The sequence below is a fragment of the Capsicum annuum genome, chromosome 2 (genome assembly GCF_002878395.1).
Source record: "Capsicum annuum cultivar UCD-10X-F1 chromosome 2, UCD10Xv1.1, whole genome shotgun sequence".
Taxonomy (NCBI): domain Eukaryota; kingdom Viridiplantae; phylum Streptophyta; class Magnoliopsida; order Solanales; family Solanaceae; genus Capsicum; species Capsicum annuum.
The window spans coordinates 131297294-131323763 of NC_061112.1; the positions used below are offsets into that span (position 1 = coordinate 131297294).

General features: G+C 35.3%; 1 pseudogene; it reads left to right on the forward strand.

Annotated features, from left to right (window-relative positions):
- The first annotated feature begins 7328 nt into the window (after nt 1-7328).
- On the forward strand, nt 7329-26067 carry LOC107858197 (annotated as a pseudogene).
- Nucleotides 26068-26470: the final 403 nt, after the last annotated feature.

Sequence of the window (26470 nt, forward strand, 5' to 3'; positions counted from 1 at the left end):
TTTTTAGAGTAGTCGAATGTGCCCCACCACTTGACCAACTTTTTGGGTACCTTGACAACCATAAGGACTCTAGACTTTGTGGGCAGATCCATTCTGTAATAACACATAGGACATTAACTTAAACATTCGATAAGATAGAAACAGATCCCCACCTATAGGATTGTGACGCAGACATGTGTCGAAGGGACAGACCATTTTATGACTCAAATTTTCCGAACAGTAGCACTGAATAAAATCAGCCTACTTGGCAAGAACCCGCTAACAACACTAAATTACACGGAGAAAAACCCAGGCTATGACTAATATGAAAGCCAAAAAATAAAGATTACCTGACCTACCGAAGGTTGCCTACGTATCCCGCCCCGAGGAATGGGAATCAAGTATGCGTAGTTCGTCCAAGTTAGACAATTAAGGATCAAACGAACTAAGACTTGACTTAAGAGACGCAATTACAGACGAACGATGAAAAATAAAATCTTTTTGGGTTTTCAATTAGACATTTCACACAAAACTGACACCAACAACTATGAAAGAATTTTATTTTTTTGCGATATTTTCGTTATACAAAATGTACAAAAAATTTGGCATTTTTTTTGAATTTTTCTTTTATAAAAAGCTCCTAAAAGTGATTTTTTTTTTTTTTGAATTATGAATGCATGCTAAAGAAGACAAAGGGGAAATCTTTTTGAGGTTTGTTTTTTTGTTTTTGAGTAAATGCGTGAAAAAGGTAAGAAAATCTTTTAAATTTTTGGATTGTGAAAAATAAAAGCCATAAAGAACTCTAAAAATAAAATACGAAGCTCTCATCTTTTTGTTTTTCAACCGACTTTCCTTTTTTTTTTATTTTTATTGTTTACACACTCTACTTCTAACACATGCTTTCCCCAAATCAGTCTGTCAAATGACCATGTTACCCTCAGAGATGCAACATTTAGCATGTAGGGATGCTTTAAAGGTGAGTCTCCTACAAAGGACCGTGTGGGCCCCGCTAGGTCTCAATATGATGCACATAAGAATGACCTAAAGCTGACCTACGTTGTGGTTTACTAACAAGGCCGTTTGGGGGAGCATATAGTTGATAATGGCTTCTTTGCTTTCCACCTACTCCTACATCCAATGGCTCCCCCCCGAAAATAAGGGTGACTCAACTAAAGTCCATGCACACGACATGCACTCTGGGACATGTTGTAGAAAGAATTAACTCGGATTATGCAAATGAAGTCATATATAAAGCGGTAATAAATAAAGAAAAATTGTAAAAAAAGAGCACAGAAACACACAACAGTGATAAAAATAATACAAACAATAATCACAAACAATGTTTATACACCCATAATGCCAAACAAAGCTGATACGACTCAAAAAAATAAGCTCAAATTCTGGAAAGGGTCCCCAGCAGAGTCGCCAGAGCTGTCACACCCCCTTTTTCGACAAAAGATTGGTTTTTAGGTTTTGAAAGGGTTTTTATTTCTAAAGTGACAAAAATGAAGATTTTGTTTCGAAAAGAATTATTTACATTTAAACTCAGAGTCGCCACTTGACATAATCCGGTGTGCTAAGTCACCATTGGAAATCCTTTTTTGGAAAAATAATTTTTGACTCTTTTAAACTGATCCGCGAACAGAGATTCCAGTTAAGGAATTCTATTGACCGAGGGGAAGGTGTTAGGTACCCCTCGATCCCGTGGTTCGACCACGGTCGCTTGGTGGAGTGAATCGGCTAATTTGGCACCACGAATGTTTAAACCACATAAAGCACATAAACAAACATCAAACAACAATCCAAAGATCAAAATAATAATATCCAGTCCAATTATACAATCCTAAATAAAAAGGTACTGAAGAGAAAACCTAAACTACGCTCCCATGCTTAACCCGATGCCTCGGGCCTTCATCACGAATGTTTTCCGCCAACATAATACGTCGGGGAATTCCCCAGTGAATAAATACAATGTGTATCGGGGCATTCCCCAGCCAAATGAGTACAATTTTTCATTGCGAGAAAACCAAATCATTCACCCAAATTTCAAACATTCAACAATATTTCAAACATTCAACAAAATCACAAATTCTAAACTTTGCCTACCCAACCTACGTTTGCCTAAATCAATCAGCGTATCGTGATACTACCAAGTTCAATTAACTGTCATTTCAAGTTTAAACAAACAATTAAATCAAACTAACCAAAATCACCAATTATATCAAATTTTCAATTATCACCCCCAAATTTACACATGAATTTCAATCACGAAAAATAATTATCCACCCGACATCAACATCGATTTCATGCCAATGACTAACTACTCAGATACGCAACATCAAAACATCAACCAAAATCGTCTAATCCACAGTTATCAACACACAAACATTACTGCACTCAACAAATAGAACACCGCATCAAATCAATATTCGGAATCATACATAAAATTAAGAGATAGAGTTGAGAAATGGACCTCGATTCTGGTATGATAATAAAGAAATCCGAAGACCAAAATACTCGAATGGAGAACCTCAAACGCTAATCCCAAATGTACCTATCCTCCGCAATCCAAGCAGATTTCAACCCAAAGACCCAAGGTACAAAAGAAAAAACTGAAAAGCCGTCTAGATGGAGCTTCGGTGAGCTTTAGACGGGCTGTAGCGCCTAAACTAGACCCTAAAATATCTGATTTCGGCAAGTAACTTCACCGAAATAGTGACCTAAGCGCTAAAATAACATTTTCCAATGAGATCTAAGCGCGTGTTCCGATGAAAATGCGAATTTCGATGGAATCAACTTGTTTTTGTGATTATCTTGTACCCCCGCTATGAATTCTTGACTTGTGCGTGTGTATATGCGACTTTTTTATTGAAAATGGAAGATTTTGTGTCTATATCGAATGGTCCATGGATGGTGTGTGCATATGTGTTCTCCTAGAATGAACCGTGGAGAAGAAAGAAAAATTCTAGTGTGTTTGTGCTTGTCTTGCGAACCAAAAGAAACGAAGAGAAAAAATGGTCTTTTCCTTTTCGTGAGATTTTCTTTTCTTTTCTCAATGATGGATGATGATCTCCTCCTTTATCCTGATGTAGTGTGCCTATATAGTGTTGTTGTGTGTGAGTGGAAAATTCAAAAAAAAATGAAAATTGTGTGGGGGGCCCTTGAGAGTGTATTGCCAAGGTTCTTTTTCTTTGCTTTATGGACAAGAAATAAAAGGGGGTCACGTGGTGGGGGTTAGGAGAAGGGTGAGGTGTTGTTTTTTAATTGGAGAGGTGGTTAGGATAGTTAAAATAAGATAAAATTTTGTTAGGGAGTTTGTTATTTTTTGTATTTTTATGAAAGGATTATCACACGGGGTAGGACATATGGTAAGACGAGGGTAAAAATGAATAATTTGAGTTTTCGGGAGGGACAAAATTAGGTGTCTACAATAGAGAGTGGGTTTGATAGAGAAATCGATGAGGGAGAGAAAAATGCTTAGAATCTGAGAGAGGAGGATCGAAAATGCGATCTGGCCGGTGTTCTTGGCCGGAAACAGCATCCACTTGCCAGAAAAAAGTTGTTTCCATCCATTTTGGCTTGTTTCGATCACCGTTGGTGCTCACCGAAGTTCCAACGAGCTAATAGTTGTGGATTCTGACCCAAATCCGATCCAAATCAGTCAAGTTTTACCGGTTTTGGATTCGATTCCGGTAAGGTTTTGCCGAAAATCATCACACGAGGTCTTGGTTTTCCTTTAGAAGTTTTTTTGGGGTTCGGGCTGCTTGTTTTTTTTTTGGTTCAGGTTGGAAAGAAAAATAGAACAAAGGGGTGAAACCGAAGCTTGGATGGTTCGTTGTTGAGGTTTGCCTCGAGAATTTTGGACGCGGATTCTACCGGATTAATTGGAATAATACATCGATTTTTGAAAGCGGCATTGAGGTTCAATTCTATCTTCTCTACTTTTAGTTTTTACGTGAATGATTTATGTGTTTGGTATGTTTGAATCTTCGTGACATGTGGGGTGATGTTGGATTTGGATATGAAAACTTGATCGGTGGATTGTATATTGAATTGGTTTAATCGTGTTGAAGAGAATTTGGGACGCGAATTGAAAAATTGCTAAAGTGAATTAGGATTAATTTTGATTTATTGTTGTTTTGATTCATTGATGTCGTCTATAGAGATAGTGCCATGATAGGTCGAGTTTGGTAGGCAAATGGTAGGTTGGGTTGGCAAAGTTTAGGATCTGTGATTGTTGAATGATGAAATGTTTGTGGAGTAGTTTTGATTTATGCATTGGGATCTATTGTATTCATTTGGTCGGGGAATGCCCCGAGGGATTTGTATTGATTTATCCAGGGAATGCCCCGAAGGAACATGTACTTGAAGACGGTGCACGATCAAGGCCCGAAACGTCGTGTGGAGAAAGCAATAGAGCGTAGTTAGGATTAGCCTAGAATAGAGTAGGTTTACATTTCCGTATTTTTCTATTTTTTGGACTGTATAATTGGACTGAACATTATTATTTTGGTTTTGGGTTATTGTTTGACATTTGTTTGGTGATTGTTTGTGTTTTACGTGGTTTATACATTTGTAATGTCAAATTAGTCGATACACTCCATCAAGCGACCGTGGTCGAACCACGGGATTGAGGGATGCCTAACACCTTCCCCTCGGTCAACAGAATTTCTTAGCCGGAATCTCTGTTCGCGGATCAGTTTTAGAGTCAAACCGTTTTGAAAAGGATTTCCAAAGGTGACTTGGCACACCCGATTTATGCCAAGTGGCGACTCTGAGTTTTGAATATAAATAATCCTTTTTGAAACAAATTTTCACTTTTTGTCACATTGATAATAAAATTCTTTCGAACTTTAAAATGAATCTTCTTGGTTAAAAAGAGGGTGTGACATTATCTTACATGTCTTAAAGTTCCTGATGATTTGCTACTTTCTTACGTAAAATAGTCTAAGCACTAATAAGAAGGAAAAGGGGGTTGACATGCTAGAATATTTACCACTATACTACAACGATCGATTGTTAGGTGTATCATGACAAAATATTACTTTTCTCAGTTTATTTTTACTTGTCCACTATTTTTTTAAGAAGCAGTAAATGATTCAAGTTATTTTACCATATTATTCTTTCAATATAATAAATTTAATGCTTTGAAAAAAATGCATTAGATAATGAATCAAATTTAATGTTAAGGAGATAAAATGGATAAAAATAGATAAATTATTCATTGATTTTATAAACTGGACAAATATTACTGATGACCCAAGCTACTTCTGCATTCCATTTCATAGCTCTTCTTGCATACCCTTACCAAATGAGTATCTTCTCCCATATTATTTTGGCTGAGTAGTCACACTTTTTAAATGCTAACATGTCAAATTTTAGACACATTAGGAACATATTTCGTCAGAATATTATTTCCTTCAATACGTAATTAGCAAATTACCATATCCAAATATGATTTATGATACTAAAGTTTGATTCTTACATCTTCAGGTCATATTAACCCGTCATAGCTGGTTACCAACTAATTTCTAGTTAATTTTCTATTTCAAAAATTATATTTCTTTTTCTACTCCTCTCCTATCTTCTCTTCAAATTTTCCCATCTTCCTCAAACTGTTAACTAATTGTCACATAATTCATTCACTATTCCATTATCTTTGTTAATTAATCTCTAAAAATCTTAAATGCTGATTTAATTTATCAATAAAGTGAAAGTCAATCTCCTATATCAATATTAATTTCTTGTTCTATTTCTTTAATTTTTGTGTGTTCTTTCTCTATATTAATTCTTCAATTGATAATTGCATTTAATATGTATTGGTGGTTATATTGTTATCAATTTTCTTGTCGTAATTTCATTAGAAAAACAAACAAAAATTTAGAAATTATTTGTGGCACTTAAGAATTATCTACTTATGATAAGTATAATGTTGAGAAAATGAATAACAAAAACTTGATTTAGAAAAGAAGATAAAGTTGGTTTAGAAGATACTTCATCGGTCCCATTATAGTTGGGCACATTACATCCCATTATAGTTGGGCACATTACATTTTATATAATGATTAATAAATTGTAAATTGAATAATGAGTTTTACTACTCTTCCGTCTTATATTAGTTAGCCCTCTTGCTAAAAATATTTATTTCATTTTAGTTGTTCAGGTTCTAAAATCAAGAGAAATTTATGGTATTTTGTCAATCCTATCCCTAGCATTAAATGACTATGTAAAGTATAAATATTCAAATTCATATTTTCAATGCATAATTAATTGAATTACTTTAGTAAAATAAACCTCTATTAAATAATTTCTAAAGGGTAGGCCAAGTCAATAAAGGTCAACTAAAATGATACGGATGGAGTATTTTATTCTTTACCCATATTAATGATATTTATTGGACACGGGAATAGACATTGGAAATTGAACTGTTATTAGTCACATTTAATGTATATTATTATTTGTAGCGGTAAAATGGAAAAAAAAATTAATTAATTCCATCCTCATAAGTGATTAGCTAATATGAGACATTTATTTTTAGTAAGATGATCAATTAAAATAGAACAGATGGAGTAACTATTAATTTTGATTATAGCACAAGGAGTACTTATAAACTTTTCTTGACATAATTATAATCATATTTAAAAAGGAATATTACAAATTACTTAATAACGTTATCATGTTTATCTATAACAGTAGCCGATGATGTACAAAAATCTTATATACTGACGATGTACAAAATTTAAACTCTATTTGATATCCATTTTCAATTTATCGAAATCGAATTCCAAAAATATCGAATATCGAAGGCTAATCTAAAACAATTTATTGAATTAGGATTATTTAATGAATTTATTAGCGGATTTTAAAAAGTAATATATTTGATATTCACTTTTAATTATGGAAATCACTCTAGAAAATAAATTATAGAATATCCAAGGATAACCTAAAATAATTTATTAAATTAGGCTTATTAAATGGCTTTCTTAGCAGACTTTAAAATTCAATATATTTGATATTCGCTTTTAATATATCCAAATCAAACATTGAAAATATCGAATAAAATACTGAAAGAGTGAAGGTTATTCCAAAATAATATACTCTCTCTTTTTCAATATATATGACCTAATTTCTTTTTTAGTCAATCTTAAAAAAAATGACATATTTATATATTCATTAATAATTTTACTTTAAAATATTTATTTTATCCTTAATGAATTTATTATCTTTTTTAAAAAGTAACTTAGTGAGTGAAGTTACCAAAAATGGAGGTTGTATCCACTATATATAATGTTGATAATCTTGGAAATGCTGCTCTACTTGTTGAACCCTAGGCTCCTCTTTCCTTCATCATGTCTCATTCTGATTCTTCACAAAGTGAAAGTGAAAATGTGGACACTACTTATGTCGATCAATGCTATAGTACTGATAAACGCTGTAAAATGGATAACAAACCAGATCGTCTTAGTGCCTTACCAGACCATCTCCTCCGTCACATCCTCTCATCCTTCCAGATGAAAGATGTTATACGAACTGGAGTTTTGTCTAAAAGGTAGTGCCTTTTGTGGACTTCAGCACACAACTTATTTTTCACCCACTCTCCTGAATCAAATCGCGATGTAACTGAATTTATTAAATCCATTGATGACACACTGATTCTCTCCAAGCCTAGTAAATTGAATAAATTTTTGGTTGAGTTTCCTTACATTGCCGACCAATTTCCTTACATTGATGACCAATTAGTTGACCATGTTAACAGATGGATGATTTTTGTGACGATTAAATCTGTTGAGGTACTGGATTTGAATCTGATGGGGGGTTTCGAAGAGGGTTATAGCTTACCACAGATTATGTATTCTAATGTGTGTTTACGTAAACTAAAGTTGTCCAATTGTAATGATTAATTGGCTTGTTCTTAGGCTTTTATCTCTTTGGTATGCTAAATTGGGCTCAGAAGTTGTTGATGCCATCTGTTCTGGATGTCCTGGTTTGGAATCTCTCAAGTTTTGTATGTGTTTTGGGGTTCTTGGTTTTCATATTAATTCAAAAAGCATGAAGAAGTTGGTTATCGGGGGATACTGGTATCAAGAAAATAAAAATAGTGACGATGAGTATAAAGAGCTGACGATATGTGCTAGGAATATTACTTCGCTGGAGATTAATGGATCTTTTCATAAGAAATTACTTGTTCTTCAGAATGTACAAGCTCTAGTCAATGCTAAGCTATATTCCTTTGACTTTAGGACTAGCCAAAAGATGTTAAGTGATCTCCTTGCATCATTGAGTAATGTTGAGAAACTCTTCATTGGGCCATAGTGCCTGCAGGTTTGACGTAAACCTCTCTAGTTCATCTAGTCATTAAAAATTGATGGTTCTTAATTTATTTGTTTCCCTGAGTGTTTATACTTCTCTTAGTGATGATGTGGATTAATTATTTACACAATCATATCACTTAATCGTAGGAAAATCTATAGGATAAACATTTATTGATAACTTGATAAAAATGATGATCGATGAACCTATTATAACAAGCTAAATTACAGTCATACAATTAAAAATATGTATACTTCATTTGTTGTAGCTTAAATCCCATGCAATAGTCCTACAATTTTAATAAAAGAATTGTTGTTGCACAATGTGAAATGTATAAAGTTTCATAACTTACCAAAAAAGAAATGTTTGAAGTTGCATACAATATAACAATATTTTATGAAGTGGTGGTTAGATTGACGTTGTTCGTGTTGGAAAAACTACTACAATATTCATATTGAAACTAAAATTAATTAATAATAGTAAGAAAATAGTCACAAAGAATGTGTCCTGACAAGTCACTACTTTAAAAGCGATTTCGACCTGACTTTGGTGCAAATCGTTGTAGCTGGTCGTTCTCCAAGGTTCACGGCTAATTCCAAACATGTGCACTCATGGCTGAAATTTTGGAGTTGCACGAAGAAACAAAGCGCCCAGAAATTAACAAAGAAAGGAAGCCAATATAGAGATAGAGAATAGATGAAGGAGAGAGTATTTGATTTTCTATGTTTCTACATGTTTAGCTTACAAATAATGCTTCTTAAATAGGTATATCATGTATGTTTCATCCATCAAAAGAGTAAAGGAAGATAAACATAGTTAATGTAGATAATGTAACATTATTTTTGAATTAATGACAAAGTTATAAAGGCAAGTAACTTTCAAGACTCCTAAATATCTTTTCATTCAAAAAGTTGCATTTGTAAGAAATCATATTGTTATTAAGAAAGAATGCGTAACATTTATGTAGTAGTAACTCTTCCATTCCATAAATACAATATACGACTTACGAATATTTACACAGATTTATCATGGAGAGTTATAAGATGTTTTTTTTCTTTTCATTAATTAAGAAGGAAAAACATATAGTTGTATGGGGTGGAGTGTTAGCCAGTCCAAAATTTACATATTTAGAAGATGCATGGCGCAGAGATAAGGTGTTGAGATAGATGTGTGGACATAATAGGTGCAATAGAATCAGGAATGATGAGGTTATTCGAGATAATAAGGTGGGAATGACCTTTGTGGTGGACAAGATGAGGGAATTAAGCGAGATTGAGATGGTTTGAAAATGTGATAGGGTGAGGTTCAGTTGACCCAGTGATCGAAGAGGTGCAAGAGGTTGGATATAGTAAATATGAAAAAAAATTGAGGTAGGCTGAAAGAAGTATTGATCGGGAGAGATGATTAGACAAGACATGATACATAACTACATATTCAGGTTACCGAAAACAAGACCTTAGATAGGGGACTGTGGAGGACGCGTATTAGAGTATGATATTCTACATGACATGGAATTTTAGTGAATTTAACTTGCGAGTTGCCTGTGCGTGAAACAGATTGATTTACATGTTTCAATGAAAACAATAAAGATAGTAAGTTATGAATATAATAGTTTTAAATGAAAAATACCCGACTTACAGAAAATATAAAAAGGTAAAACCTATACCTCGACATGATTTAACCCCAACTTCACTAAACATAATGAGCCTCCCAAAAGATTACAAACCTATTGAAATTATAAACTCTAATTCCTAATATTCAAGCTCCCAGTTTTCCCGAATTTGAAGTTAAGATAACATAACTCTTGCAAACTTAGGAACCAACTTTAATTCCTAAAAGCACACAAATCTTTCAAGGTTTATGTTTCCAAGTCTTCAAGTTATCCCAACTTGAAGACTATACTTCTAAACCGGTTTATAATACACTGACACTAAGGAAACATGAAAATTACATCTTGATTAAACAAAAATCAAAACTAGAATAATCAAAAACAGTAAAACATAGTGCTATGAAACAGGTTCTTCGGACTGGCAACACTTGGATGGCTAGGTAAAACTCTCTCAAATATTGTTCTTGCATATTTGCTCGTTTTCTACCTTCTTTTCTCTAAGTATAAGTGCATAAATCTTGTTTTGAAAATTCTTGTTTATTTATATTTGTAATTGATCTCCACAACTAAGTAGACTTTTAACTCCACTAGGACTTCCATGCTTCTTAGACTTTCTTCTTGAATTTAGTTGTCAAACATTATTAGAGTGCGTTCCCTACTAATTTTAATATTAGACTCTACTGGTTGCCTATCTGTGGAACAAGTAAGTAAGCATGGTTCAAAGAAGTAAAAGCTGAATACAGTGTTTTTACTTGGAAAACACCCGGCTCAAGAAAGGTGTAAAAAATCACGACCTGTACCTCTACAAGATTTAACCCCAACTTCACTATAACTCTTAAGCCTCAACAATCAATAAAATTATAAGACTTCTTGTCAACTAGGAATTAAAACTTCTAACTCCTAAAACTACAAAAACACGAATCTTACAAAGATAAGTGTTCCCAAGTCTTCGAGTTCCCTAACTTGAAGACACAACTCCTAACTCAGTTTATAGATCACTGAGACTAGAACAATGACTCATTATAACTCAAAGAACCTACCTATTACAAACAGTCTAAGACTTACTAAGTAAAGGACTAGGTTCTTCTTCAAGTAAGTAAACTGTTTTGCTGATTGTTGATTGTCTTATCAGTGCATGAGTGAGTTACTTGAATGTTGTTTGTCATATATATGCACACCTTGATACGATAAAAACAACAGAAATAAGAAATCAGTCCAAAAATAGTCCACAAAATGGAAGAAATCTATTAACCCTTTTGGAGACAAGTCTTGGCTTCCCAAGAACACAATAACAAGAAAATAATAAGGTATTTATTACATCAAATCAGCGGACAACAAACTAGATTAACAGCATAAGATGATGAACAAGAAGACACAAGATTCAGATTTAACAATAACAAAAACAACGAAAACACGAAATCAGTCCAAAAACAGTCCACAAAATTGAAGAAATTCGTGAACCCTTTTGGAGACAAGTCTTGGCTTCCCAAGAACACAATAACAAGAAGATAATAAGGTATTTGTTACACCAAATCAACGGACGACAAACTAGATTAACAACATAAGATGATGAACAAGAAGACACAAGATTCGAATTTAACAATAACAACAAGAACACAAGATTACAACACAAACACTAAACAAGATTAGAAGAAGGTAAAAGGATAAATAGTTAGACAAATTGAAGGTATAATCTTAAAAACCCAAAAGCCTACTCCACTCTTGGACCTTTAAAATCACACACAATAAATACCTAACTCTTACGTTGGCACAAGAGTGACCTCGATCTCCCAAGCATCCAACTTTTCCAAGCTTGAGTCCAACATGAGTGAAACCACACTCAATGTTGATTTTCCTAGTTACAAGTTTCGGCCATGGGGGCCTTTCTTATAAGAGAGAGAGTTTCAAGTGTTAAAACTTCAATATTCAATAAAAACTAATGACTAAAACCCTACATCATTCTATTTATAGTGTGTTACAAATAATAGGTAAAATGACCAAAAGGTCCCTTTAATGAAATGTGACCAAGGGCGCCCTTGGAGTGCAAGTTTAAGGTCGGTTTTGGTGTGATCCAAGGTCTTATCCCCACTTCACTTAGATTCTTTATTGAACGGGTCCAATGCATTCTCACATATGTGCATCCACGTGGTCGTACCCGTATTATCCTCCCCTTTTTGAAAAAGGATTCGACCTCAAATCCGTACCTCGCAAAATCAAGAGAAGACAACAAGCACACATCCTAAGGACATGAGGGGTTAGGGTTAGCAAAATACACACATCATATTTCATGCCAGAGGGGGTACAAACTTGGAGTATATCCATGGGTCCTTTGTGTTGAACATAAAAAGCTTAGTACAAAAGACACAAAGGAAGTTGTCATCATCCATAAAAAGAGATAAGGAAGAACCTTGTCTTTCTTCATTAGCACCCACAACCAAACATTGCTTGTTGTCTTGACCAAGCATTAAGTGGGGAGTGTAGAGATTTTCACATTCCAAGAGGGTGTCGGGATCAAATGGAAAAATTAGCAAGGTCTTTAGTCGAGGCTAGCACTCCCTTCCCCTAGAATGTCACTCCCACACTCACACACAAAAATATTTTCATACACATGGTCTCTATGAACAAAACTAATTGCAATGCTTTTACCACACAAGATGTTCAAAGAGTGATGTACATTATTAAGATCAATTCTATAGAGATCATCACTAACTTGAGAATTTTTAAGCACACTATTCACATGCTCAAGTAGTGAATTACATTTAAGAGTAAATTGATCAAAATGCACACTAAGAGTACTACCAAGAGTACTCATTTTCGAGACTACACATTCCTTGCCCATAAGAGTACTCTCATCTTCCAAGAAGAGATTTCCATCTTTAGGAGGAATGTTGTCACACCATAGTGGGTTAGCATATCGGCTATAGCCTTCAAGGCAATCCATACCATCATTTTCACCACTAGGTTCATTAGGAGTGTTTATATCATCTTCAAACAAAACATTAAACCTAAAGAGAGCATGATCTATCTCAGGACAGATTCGAAACTAGCAAGTGCTTTGCTCTCTATAAGTTCACTATCAAGTACCAAAGATGTTTAAATCTCCTCTTTACCTTGGTGTGGGTTGGGGTAGCCCACCTCTTACTTAGGAAAGCCCTCAGCACAAGGTGTTTGGACAAGGGAAGTAGGATTTTGTGGGATAATTTTAGTTAACAATTGGCGTAGCCTTTCCACGTGCCATTTCATTTCTTCAATATCGTCATTGATACGATCAAACATGGCATCAAGATTAGTGGCGTCCATGGTACCTAAAGCAAAGGACAACAAAAAAAAACAAAACAAACTTGTTAGTTCAAAATGCCTCACCACACTCTTACTCTCGGTTTTACCTCACAATTGGTTTCACAAGTGTTGAAAGCCGGCTTGTACTTCGTGAGTGATTGAGGGTCGAGTCTACTCTTGTCCGAAAAGGATTTTTGATTGAGATGACTCAAAGAAAATTTATTTACGGACTTGAACCAACAAGATACAATGAATTCACAAAAGAAAAAAGCACACAACAAACGTTTAAAATGAATGAACGAACACAAAGACTAACTAACAATCTAGTAGATGAGTACTAGTTTGTCAATTAGTATTGGAACCAACGAAATGGAAACTAAGGAACAACAAAAGAAAACTAAGAAATATGAAATTTGAGCTTAAATATGTTGCGTGAACAGTAACAATGATGACGTGGGAGCACATAATTGGTTGCGGTTTCTAACAATTTTTTTTTGTTGTTGTCCAATTTCAAGTCTTGGTCAATTTACAATTTAGGAATTGGTGGAATTTGTTTTAAGGAGGGAAATTCAAACAAGTTTTGGATCCTTTTCAAAGTCAAGTTTTCAAGACTTTGACTTTCTTGTACTTCTCCTTATAACATGGACCCTTGTTTTATGGAAAGTTGTTGGAAAATGGTTGAGATGTGATTGACTATTTGATGAGTGATGGGAAGTCTTTCAAGACTAACAAAGCTTCACCCCTTTTTCCTTCACCTTTATAGATCTAATGTTCACTTTATATTAACAAGCTATGAAGGTTGTGAAGAAATTTAAGAACAACATCAACAATCACCAAGAACAACCAACAACAATCTCCAAAAATACCACAATTTTCACATGGCCAACTTCTAATTTTCACAATACAATATCTTCAACACTTGTCCAAGACAACTACAATTTCAAAAAAATGGTTCTTAGGCCACCAATGAACAACACTATCACATGGTCAAGCTTATAACAACAACAAGATGAAGACCACAATGCCAAAACAGTCCACCACAACAATGTTTCCACAACAATTCGGCCAAGCCTTATGTTCACGAAAACAACACCAACAATGTAAGCTCAAACTTAAATTTAGACTCAAGAGTGTTAGAGATGAAGAAAACTAACACTATAAACAACAAAACAAGTAAAAATCTCAGCCAAGACACAGCAATAACACAATTTCGGCCAAGAACACAAAATGGACAGATTTGCTTCTTTTTTATTTTTCAGTTTTCTAACACCTTTTTTTCTTGAATTTTCTATCAAGCAAGCCCAAGATTGATCTTGTAGGAACAAGATCAATCCATTCTTTGATACAAATGATACGAGAAAAATAATGAAAACATGAAATCAGTCCAAAAACAGTCCACAAAATGGAAGAAATCTGTGAACCCTTTTGGAGACAAGTCTTGGTTTCCCAAGAACACATTAACAAGAAGATAATAAGGTATTTATTACACCAAATCAGCGGACAACAAACTAGATTAACAACATAAGATGATGAACAAAAAGACACAAGATTCAGATTTAACAATAACAACAAGAACATAAGATTACAACACAAACACTAAACAAGATTACAAGAAGGTAAACGGATAAATAGTTAGACAAATTGAAGGTATAATCGTAAAAACCCAAAAGCCTATTCCACTCTTGGACCTTTAACATCACACACAACAAATACCTAACTCTTACGTTGGCATAAGAGTGACCTCGATCTCCCAAGCATCCAACATTTCCAAGATTGAGTCCAACACGAGTGAATCCACACTCAATGTTGATTTTCCTAGTTATAAATTTTGGCCATGGGGGCCTTTCACACAAGAGAGAGAGTTTCAAGTGTTACAACTTCAATATTCAACAAAAATTAATAACTAAAACCCTACATCATTCTATTTATAGTGTGTTATAAATAATAGGTAAAATGACCAAAAGGTATCTTTAATGAAATATGACCAAAGGCGCCCTTGGAGTGCAAGTTTAGGGTCGCTTTTGGTGTGATCCAAGGTCTTTTCCACACTTCACTTGGACACTTTATTGGACGGGTCCAATGCATTCTCACATACGTGCATCCTCGTGGTTGTACCCATATCACACCTTGTGATAAAGTCCTTTTTGATCTTTACTTCTATCTTCAGTGGAACTCTATCAAGTAACTTCACTTCTTGTTGTAGCCGTCTCTCCCTCCTCGGTTGAATAGGATTCTTTTCATTTATCCCTTAGTCTTGCAGTATTGGAACACCTAAGTCTTCTCATAATATTGCCGCAAGTAAATCTGATAAGATTGAATCCAATTCAACTCCAAGACAAACTCTTCTGGATACTAGTTAGAGTTGTATTATATATCTATGAGCCTTACCCTTTGTTGTAGTTAGAACTCTCTATATATATACTTGTATATGTTAAATATAGTATGAATAAAAAGTTGAGAAATAATACATATGGCAAGTTCTTGATTTCATATGGTATCAGATAGCCATGTCTACCTCTACTTCTCTTCCTCTCTCATCCTCTATTCCCACCATGACTTCTCTTTATTATTCTCTGTTAAATCATGCACATCACTTTATATCTATTAAACTCACTTCCACAAATTACTTGTTTTGGAAAACACAACTCGTTCTGTTTTTAAGTGGTCAAAATCTTCTTGGTTACGTTGATGGAACTTTCCCGTGTGCACCTTCTCATGTTGCCAAAGAAGGAACCCCTCATATTGAATCCAATCCTGCTCACACCCTATGGGTTCAGCAAGATCAGTTGATAATGAGCCTTCTTATTTCTTCCCTGTCGAAAGAAACTCTTCTGCTTGTCGTTGGCCTATCCACCTCTAAAGAGGTTTGGGACACCCTCACGCAATCTCTTTCCTCTCCTTCAAATACTCACATACTTAGTCTCCATATGTCTCTCCAAAATCTAAAACAAGAGGATCTTTTAGTTTCTCAATACCTCCAGAAGGCGAAGTTACTTTCTAATGAACTTGCCGCCTCAGGAAGGCCCCTTTGTCTTGCAGACCAAAATATCTATATTTTTAAAGGTCTACATCATGAGCTCAAAGATCTTGTTACCACATTATCTGCCATAGCTGGACATGTAACGTATTCTGAACTTCACAGTCTCTTACTTAATAATGAATTTCTTCATGGTCAGCCCACTCTCTCTGTAACCCCAAATATCCAAACTACTGAACCCCTCCTTTGTCACGCCTCAAAACCTATTGGGGCGGACTGGCACCCGTAACCAAGGAGGCCCGGGAGAACCAGCTCATAACCTTATACTACCCATGCATACCTCTATGACAACCCAAAATTCGGACAGCATCATGTCGCATATAAAAGGAAATAATCACCTGTATAAGCTCGAGCACACATATATATGTATTTACAATACTTGGCCATTGGAGCCATCACGTCTATTAACAAAACACCACCTTGACTGTACATTAGGTCTACAAAACCTCTAGACAATACACGGAGTTTAACTAAGGTCGGGACACACCCCGCCATATAACTAACTTCTATACAATACCAAAAGTGACTGGATATGACACAGAAAGCCCTAAAGCAAACTGGAGCTCACCAAAAGCAGCTGGATATCCTGGCTCCTACTTGTGCGGTGTATGAGCTGAGGTACCTGTGCCTGCAGCATGAAATGCAGGTCCCCCATGGGGGACGTCAGTACGAAATATGTACTGAGTATGTAAAGCTGTAGATAATCACATATGATATAGGAGCTCAATAGAGATCAGAAACAAGTGAATAAATCGTAATAGGAGTGGACCACACTTACTAGAACTTGTGACAACCTGTACATTGTATTTATTCAATCACTTTACCTTCGTTCTTATCATCTTTGTAATCATTACTGTACTGTACTGTGACCATTAGGCTGCCTCCAGTACATATCAACTGGGATTGACCCATGATAGGCTTATGCCCCTGGGATACCACCCACAAACACATAACTAGGGATCGACCCATGATAGGCTTATGCCCCTGGGATATCACCCGATAAGAGAGAACTTCCATCACTTAGTTCAATTAATCTTTGAGATTGTTATTTCGGTCGCCACCACATTTTTGATACTTTGAAACAATGATACATCAATAAGAGACATATAAATAGACCATCAATACAATAACAATGAAGTAAGAACTCATTGGCACATCAATAAAGCATTTTGGAGTCATCAATGCCATAACAATGAAGTAGGAACTTATTGGTATATCAATAAAACGTTTTGGAGTCATTAATAGCACATGGATCTTGTTTGAGTAACCGGATACATTCTGACATTCATTAGTGCAATAAACATGTAAGATTTGGAAAACAAGTAAGTATTGGAATGTCTTGACATCTTGTAGGGTGGAAATAAGTTCATTGGTAACGTAGGACATCATACAAAACCATTATGAATCACATGTTACTGAATAACTTTGGAAACTTTCTTAATAGAACAATTGTTCACTTTCATGCCAAAGATATGGTATGGAGTATGCTTTACATACCTGATTGTCAACCTTCAATACTAGTCCCAAATGGACTTCTCGTCTTTTCGGATTACTTATCTATAATGAACATATATAGCAATCTAGTATTAGCGACCAAACGTCACAATTCAATTATTTGAATTCACCAAACTAGTGGTTAAGTAGTAAGCCTTAATTACACCATAAAGGGTGTCACTTTAACCCTCTTATACTCCAATTACATTCACATGCCATGCATATTCATACAACATCCTCCAATATCAAGTTTGGATTCATTTATCCTTCAAACCAATCCATTAAATCAAATTGAGCCATAGACATAAATAATCATCAATTCAATGGTATATCACCATATCCACCTTCCATAACTCAATTACCATATCCACCTTCCACAATTCAATACAACCAAACCATGCAAAATAGTCCATAACCCTATTTTCATCACCTTTCAATAACAACCAATATATATAATCCTCTATCACACATATACATATGGAAGAGAACAAAGGCAAACAATATTCATACCTTAGAATTCCCCTATTGATTATCCAATCCTGTTTGCACAAATAATAGGTGCCGTTCGAAGCTCTCGAGATGACAAACGCAGTTATCGGATTACTTTGGAATTTCCACGGTTGAATGAAAAGTAATTTAAAGGTCAAATTTGGCTAGGGTTTGTTCTTTCTCAATGATTGATGATGAAAATGAGTTTTTGAACTCATATACATGTATATATACACATATCCCCGTCCATAATATCATAGGGAATGACCAAAGTGCCATTAAAATTTAAATAATGTCAAATCTGTCCTTTGGTGGACTGTTTTGATAAGTTAAAGTAGATCGACCATAACTCTTTGCTCCAATATCGGATTTGGGTGAAATTGGTATCGTTGGAAAGATAATTCAAAGGGATTTAATTTCATATAAAGTAGGCCACCCAGTTCGTCCTTTACAAGGAGTTATGATCGTTTGAAGTTGACCCTAAAAATCTATTTTGAGAGGCTGAAGTAAAATGAGTATAACTCCTTACTCAGACGTTGGATTTGGATGAAACCAATTGCATTGGAAAGAAAACTCAAACATATTTCTTTTTATAGGTTGAATCTCTCCCAGTTCATTATATTAAGGGAGTTATGATCGTTCAAAGTTGACCCAAAAAAATGGCTGGCCTCAGTAGTTTGTGTGTAGGAAATTTTCCTGCACATTTACTATTCACAAATATCCCGGCCACCGTTTTATAGTTTCGAGCATGCTCGATTATATCCGAAATCTATCCATTTTTGGAAATATTTATATCGTTGGAAAGCTTATTCAATAATCTTCGTATGGAACCATCGACGGGCAAATTCCGGTATAAATAAAATAAAATAAAATTAATTCCATATAAATAAGACCAATCCACGTACTTGAATATGGGGTGTTACATCCTTCGACCAACTTGATTCAAAAATCCAATCACTACCACCCTTCAAATTCTACTCGTGGTAGAGGAAGAAATTCATGAGGGAGGAATGGAAGAGGGGGACGCAACTCCTTCTCTCGATCCTATAATAATTCTGGCCAATAATGGCAAAATCAATAGGATTTAAAGCCACGATGTCAAATATGTAATAGCACAAACCATCTAGCTCCAACATGTTTTCAATGATTCAATCACACAATCAATCCATCAGCTTATCTCTCCCAACAATCACCCATGCCATTAACTCAAAATTGGTTCCCTGACACTGATGCCACTCATCACGTGACTCCAGAGTTTTTTGAAATTCAACAACTCAATCATTACAAAGGAGGTGACCAATTATATGTTGGCAATGGCACTGGATTTCCCATTCAAAACACGGGTAATTCTTATTTCCCCTCTCATGATAGAACTTTTCATTTCAAGTGTATTCTTCATGTTTCTTCTATTACGAAACCTTTACTCTCTGTTCAAAAATTCTCTCATGATAATAATGTCTTCTTTGAGTTTCATGTTGACTATTTCTTTGTCAAAGATCCAACTACTAAGAAGGTTCTACTTTCCGATCGGAGTAAAAATGGTCTCTACACTTTGCCAATCAAGATTTCCTCATCCTTTCAACCTTTTGCCTATCTCTCTTCCAAGGCTTCTTCAGATTGTTGGCATCTCAGGCTGGGTCACCCACACCAAAGAATTCTCCACCAAGTCTTGAAGAAGTATAATCTTCCAGTTTCTAGTTTAGTATTGCATAAACTTTGTAGTGCTTGTCAACTTGGCAAGTCGCACAAATTGTCTCTTTCGATTAGTTCTAATAAAATTTCCTCAATTTTATAACTTTTATATGCTGATGTTTGGGGACCTTCTCCGTTTCTTTCTTCTGAAGGCCATCGTTATTTTCTAGTTATTGTTGATGATTATACGAATCTTGTTTGGGGGTTTTCACTGTTTTAGAAATCTGATGTTCTTACTATATTCAATTTAAAATTTTTGTGGAAAATCAATTTAATGCAAAAATAAAAGTCATTCAAACAGATGGGGGCAGTGAATTTCGGGCTCTCGCGCCTACTCTCACAAAGTATGGAATTCATCATCATTTTTCTTGTCCTCATACTCATGAGCAATAAGGAAAAGTTGAGCGTAAACATCATCACATTATTGAGACGGGTCTAACTCTCATGGCTCACAGTTCTACTTCGTCGAAATATTGGCATTTCTCTTTTGAATGTGCCATTTATCTTATTAATCGTCTCCCTTCTCCTAAAAATCAAGGTCTATACCCATATGAATTGGCATTCAACAGAACTCTAGATTATCAATTTCTTAAAGCATTTGGTTGTTTGTGCTTCCCATTCCTTCGTCTATACAACAAAAATAAATTTCAATTCTACACTGCTCATTGTGTATTCCTAGGATACAGTTCAAAATACCATGGTTATCGTTGTTTGGACATCCGAACTTGAAAGATCTATTTTGCACAACACGTTAGATTTTATGAAACACAATACACCTTTGCTTCTTAATCTATTTTGGGACCGCCTCCCCTCTCCGTAAAATCGTCATCGAGTCAGCCCATTTGCATTTCTCCGCCAATTCATGATGATCAAATCCCATGCATTCTACCTCTCCGAACATGCACATGTCTTCACCTGTTACTACTGGTCACACACAAAAGTAAAGTCTCATTCCTCATCCATTAACTACTACTAATGTTGTTGTATTGTCCCCTCCATCAACACCGATTAATCCCTCTTCCTATCCTACTGTTTATCCAGTGGTCGTTGACTCGAATACTGTCCGGCAGCTTCCCTCGCTACCACTAGTTGTGAATTTCATAAGTTTCTCACCCTCTCGAACTGCTCGAGTGTCCAAACTGGCTATTGTTCATAAGCCTCAACCACCTACGGCTACCTTCAGATCTAATCCTATGACTCTTCGCTCAAAACATCCTTCAATGCAGCTTGTCACTCTCTCTTCCTCTCAAAATACCCTAACTTCAGAACCCACCTGTTTCACGGAACCCAACAAATTCAGGGAGTGGTGAGAAGTAATGTCTATGAAAATTTCTGCACTTCTTAAAAATAACACATGGACTCTTGTACCTCCCAATCCCTCCATGAATATATTGGGTTGCAAATGGGTGTTTCGAATAAAACGAAATTCCTCTGGTGCCATTAATAGATTTAAAACTCGACTTGTTGCCAAAGGCTTTCATCAACAAGAGGGCCATGACTATTTTGAGACTTTCAGTCCGGTAGTAAAATCAACAACTATTCAGATAATTTTATCCATAGTTTCCTCAAAGAACTGGACACTTCGTCAACTCGACATGCAAAATGCGTTTTTACACGGAGACCTTCAAGAAGATGTCTTTATGTTGCAACCCCTTGATTTCTCCCATCCTCAGCTTCCTCACTATGTTTGCAAGCTTAATAAATCACTTTATGGTCTTAAACAGGCACCACGCTTATGGTATATGCGCCTCTATAATTTTTTTTATAGTTTTGGGCTTCATAAGCTTAAAGACTGATGCATATCTGTTCATATTTAATTATGATGGGTTCAGATTTTTATACTTGTCTACGTTGATGATGTTATCATTACTGGGAACAATCCTTCATTTCTTGAATCCATCATCTCCAAATTAGGTGCTGAATTTGCCATCAGAGACCTTGGACCTCTATCATTCTTCCTAGGAATTCAAGTGACCCGCCACTCTATCGGTATATTCTTGTCTCAAGAATGTTATGTCTCTGATATACTAACGAGAGCTAGAATGCAAGCTTGCAAACTACTGCCTTCCCCCATGTCTACTTCCACCAAGCTTCACATTGGTGATAGCGCCTTTTTCCATGATCCTATTCTCTATCGGTAAATTGTAGGGGTGCTACAGTACTTGACACTTACACGACCTGATATCTCCTTCTCTGTTAACAGAGTGTGTCAATATATGCACAATCTCACTATAAATTAGTGGGCAGCTGTGAAAAGGATATTACACTATCTTTGCTTATTCCTAAGTCCACATCCTTCTCGCTGCAAGCATTTATTGATTTAGATTGGGCAGGTTTCTTGGATGATACAAAATCTACAGGTGGATTTGCTATATTTCTTGGTTTAAGTTTGGTATCTTAGTCGTCAAAGAAATAGTGTACAGTTGCTCGTTCATCCACAGAGTTTGAATATAAGGCACTTACCGACGGCAAGACAGAATTGATATGGATTCAGTCCCTGTTATTTGAACTTGTTATAACTTTATTTGATGCTCCTATCTTATGGTGAAACAATATTGGTGCGGCCTATCTTTCTATTAACCCGATATTCCATGCTCGCACCAAACATTTGGAAATTGACTTTCACTTTGTTCGTGATGAAGTTGCTCGAAGGGATTTATCTGTGAAGTTCATCTCCTCAAAGGACCAGTTAGCTGATTTGTTCACAAAGCCTTTAGTATCTGAGAGGTTTAAATTTCTATGTTCCAAACCGATGGTAAGCTACCATCCACAGCTTGCACGGGGTATTGGAACACCTAAGTCTTGTCGTAATATTGCTGCAAGTTAATCCGATAAGATTGAATCCAATTCAACTCCAAGACAAACTCTTCTGGCTACTAGTTAGAGTTGTATTATATCTCTATGAGTCTTACCCTTTGTTGTAGTTAGAACTCTTTATATATATTAAATATAGTATGAATAAAAAGTTGAGAAATAATACATATGGCAAGTTCTTGATTTCATAGGACTCCTCTTATTGTTGGACTTCTTGATCAATATAATTTCTGGATACTTCATTTGTCTTCTACTTTACTGAAGTGTTAAGTGTTGAGAGAAGGTCTGAATATTCTTGCTTATCCACTCCTGTTTGTGCATCTTATCAACAACCTTGCCTGCAGTTATGCTTTGTACACTTGAATGAACCAGCTTTCACAACATGTTTCATTCACCTGTCTATCATCAAAACTCCACGTGCCCTAACAAACATTAACTCTTCTTTCAGCATGGTGATCTCATTATGTTTATTTCAAGTAACAACTTACGTTCCTTCATTTTTGCACATGCGACTTTACCCACAAAAAGTCCTCTAGCAAGTTGAACTTTTTCGAATAAGATTTTCTGAACCAGTTATTCTTACTTGTTCCATGATCTCTTGTCAATCATCAAAACATCACATGTCCTAACAGAGTAGACGGTTTGCCAGGTTTAGGAATATTTTTGTGCACTAGTTGTAGTATTGTAGCTTAGGCATTATTGTTGTTTATTGTGTTTCAATTATCTCACTATTTTGTGACATTATTATTTTTCTATTAATTTTACACTGTTTCCTTATTAGTTGTCATATTTTTTTCATTGTTTTTCTCTTATTTGTACCTTTACATTCATTGGTCTCAACAGGTATCTAGCGCCATCTTTCGAACAGATACGGATCTTCAAACAACTCTTTCTTTGTCATTACTTTAAACCTACTTGAATAATTAAAACTTCTTGCAAATATAATATTCCCTTAGTTTCAGTTTGTTTTGCCTATCATGACTTGACAAGAAATTTAAGATAATAAAGAAAAATTTTTGAATTTTGTTTCTTAAATCAAAGATATGTTAAATATTTCAAAATATCTTTTAGGGTGTGTTTGGTATGAAGGAAAATGTTTTCTTTCTGGAAAACAAATTAATTTCTTACTTGTTTTCTTATGTTTGGTTGGTGGATGAAAAATATTTTTCGAAAAATATTTTCTAGTATTTGGTTGTTAAATGAAAAAATATTTTTCAAAAAAATACATTTTAGTGTTTAGCTAAAGCGTAAAAATACATTTTAGAATCCTTTTTTAAAAGCAAATTAAAAAAATTAAAGCTTTTTGGGGGAAGGGAGTCGGTAGACGGGTGGGTGGGATGTCAGAATAGGTAGTATGGGTGTGGTAAGAAAAACTTTTGAATTTTTTTTGTTAACAAAAATTTAAAAAATTGGCCGTGGGGGAGGGGGGTTAGTAGAAGCTGGGGGTCAGGGTAGGGGAGTGAGGAGGAAGGGGAAAGAAAAAAAAGTGAAAAATTTTTAAAAATAAATTTAGTTATTTTTTTGAGGTTGTTGGGAGGAGGGGGGGAGATGGGAAAGGGGACAGGTAAGAGGGGGAGGGTAGGGGTGTGGGATAAGAGAAAAGTTTGAAATTTTTTAATAAAATATAGATATTATTTTTTAAAGGGGGTCTGGTAGGGGTAGGGATAGGGGATGGACTAAGAAAAAATTTTGAAATACTTTTTAAAACAATTGAATTCGAGGAATGGGGTGGGTGGGGGTGACGGTAGGGGGTGGGGGTGGGGGTAGGGGTAGGGGTGAGGTAGGGGTAGAGGTGCGGTAGGGGTAGGAGTAAGGGGTGGGGTAGGGGTAGGGGTAGGGGTGGAGTGGGGTAGGAGATAGACTAAGAAAAAGTTTTGAAATACTTTTTAAAACAATTGAATTATGGGGGTGGGGGTAGGGATAGGGGTGGTGTCGGGGTGATAGGATATTGGAGGCGGGGGCGGGGTAGATGATTTTGAGAATTGTATGAACATTTCAACTTTAAGTGAGGTTGAAAGACAGTTTTGAAAAATATTTTCCTTACTTTTTGAATGGAAATCATTTTCCTTAGATTTAAGGAAAATAAGTTGCTTTGAAAAACATTTTCCAAAACATATAAGCCAAACAAACATAAGAAAACTGGAAAACATTTTTTGAAAAATATTTTCCTTCATACCAAACACACCCTTAATCCCTTAATCTTGTGATATTAAACATGTCATATAAAAAATTAAAATTATAACAAAAAGTAGATTAAGCAAATTGAGAAATAGGGAGTAATAACATGAACTTTGACAATTCGTGAATTCTTATGAATATGGCTATGATACACATATGGGAAGTTAGTAAATTACATTTGTAGTCAATTATATTTTGGAGCGTGGCTAAAAAGGGACACATATGTAAGGACTTGTTTGGGGATTGATGATTAAATAAGGTGTGGGTTGCATTGTGTGCATGGTTTAGGCTATGCTGTTGCTACTGTTGTTTCCTAAGTTGTTTCCTTCAGAATTAATTAATTATATCTTCAACATACCTCATGTACTACGACATACTGTTCAATTGTGTCACCATCTTATCTAAAATTCTAAGTTATTTGAGAAAATACATTTTTATTTACTTAATTACATCTTCAATACACTAACCTCTAAACCTAACTTGTGATGACAATTAATTGCCCTAGGTCCTTACTATATTAGAGAGTAGAAACTGGCGATGCCCATTGATGAAATGCAAATACTTGACCTTGCACACTCGTTTGGGTGAATTGGAGCGTCCTGGGTCAGCAATCCTTCTACAAAGTAGTCCTCAGGTCGAGATCTTGATCATAAGCAGTGATGGATCCACTTTCAAACACGTATGCAAATGCCCCTTCTCATTCTACTATATAGTTCTTCTTCTATAACCTCTTAATTATTTGATGCTTTTTTGCTCAACCATCGCTTATCTAGAGGCAAATTCAACATCTAGAGTCAATGAGTTCAGAATGAGCGTGATCTTCACATACACATACTTTTCTTTTTTCATGCATATGCATACATAGTTTGAATCTGAAAACAATGGGTTGTGAGTTTCCTAATGAAACACTATGTAGCAGAATAACTTGGGGTTTCATGAGAATTCTAATAATGACCTTACTGGAGAAAATTACTGGATATCAAGACCTTATTGGGGGCTGCGTCTCAAGACTTTAAGGATTTATGGTACCTGGATATATGAGAATTCTTATTTTGAGCAGATCATGCCATTCCTGGAAGCTGCTCTGAAGAATGGGATAGTTCTTGAGAAAATCATCCTTACTCCCTTCAAGGATGGAATATCAATATACCCCATGCAGCATGCTAGAGTTACACAGAAGTTTTGAGTCAATCAACTAAGCTTCAATTCCAAACTAGCTAGTTAATGGATTATTCCGTGTGGGGTCTGTCTGAACTGGTGGTATGGACAGCATAAACATAAACTTTCCAAACCCCACTTTGTGGGAATATACCGATTATGTTGTTGTTATTATTGCTGCTAGTTGGGGTGGATTATATAAATTAGTGGTTCTTTAATGCTTGATATTTATATTTCTCAAGTGCGATCAACTTTAGTTAAACATACCTCAGATTGATCATAAGAAACTTTTTTGAAGTCTTGTTCAGGTCATTAACTTTTAACAAAAATTCTTTGAAGTTTGATTTCTTAAAGCTCATGGCTGATGTTTGGCCTTCACAAGACAACCTTCAGACAAGCGCGATTTTTCAACTTCAAATGTGTACGCTTGG